Below are 906 nucleotides of genomic sequence, written 5' to 3' on the forward strand. Positions count from 1 at the left end.
TGGCCAATTTTGCTGTCTGTCTAACTCAGCCTCCTACGGGGGGGTCACAGATCTCCCCATAGTGTCTGAGCCGGCAGAGTGAAGGTGCGACCTTGAAGCCTCAGTAGTTAGAAAAACATTCCACTGTCTTATCAGCCTAGCAGAACACACTGTTGCTAGTTACAAGAAAGCTTACTGAAGGAAAAAAAAATCAGTAAAAAGAAAAATTGGTTTCATCCTGGCTCAAACCAGGACAACATGAAATGTTGCAACTGTTCTCTGTTAAGTACATTCAGGCAGCTCTGTTTAATGATTAAATGACTCAGTCTTCCTGTAGCACACCATCAGTAAGTGAAAAGGGTGTGAATTACATGATCATATTTCTTTTCCTGCCCATGAAAAAGCACTACACTGAACCTTGTGATTTCTGCACTTCCTGTAAAGCAGGAAAACAACCACATCTCCCTCACTGGAGGTCTGGGATATCCTGTTTCAGTAACAACTTTGCAGCTGGGCCACAAAGGGAATGGCAGAGATGATCCATTCTCTCCCTGGGAGGGAGAATTAGCTCCAAGCTCAGCTGACCCAAGAGCTAAAGGCTGAAGTGGGCCCACAAACTTGGTGCTTCAATGTCCTTCACAGCAGGGATCAGACAGGTCACCTGGCTAAGGAAGTACTTCTGAGGATGGCACCCCAATGACCATCTTCTGTGACAATGTAATTGGCAGCTCAAACCAAATCCTTTGCCTGGCATTGAGAGACAAAGGAGAACACAATAATAACTGGACACATTAAAGGAAAAGAGAGAAGACCAGCAGCAAACAAAAAAAAATCTCCAAAGATGTTCTGGACTTCCACTTCCTCCCTAAAGAACCTCCTTCAAGCACCCTCCTCCATCTCTCATTGAAATCTCCAAAGTCAGCAGGA

Source organism: Chaetura pelagica, unplaced genomic scaffold (genome assembly GCF_000747805.2).
Source record: "Chaetura pelagica isolate M959 unplaced genomic scaffold, ChaPel_1.0 scaffold453, whole genome shotgun sequence".
NCBI lineage: Eukaryota > Metazoa > Chordata > Aves > Apodiformes > Apodidae > Chaetura > Chaetura pelagica.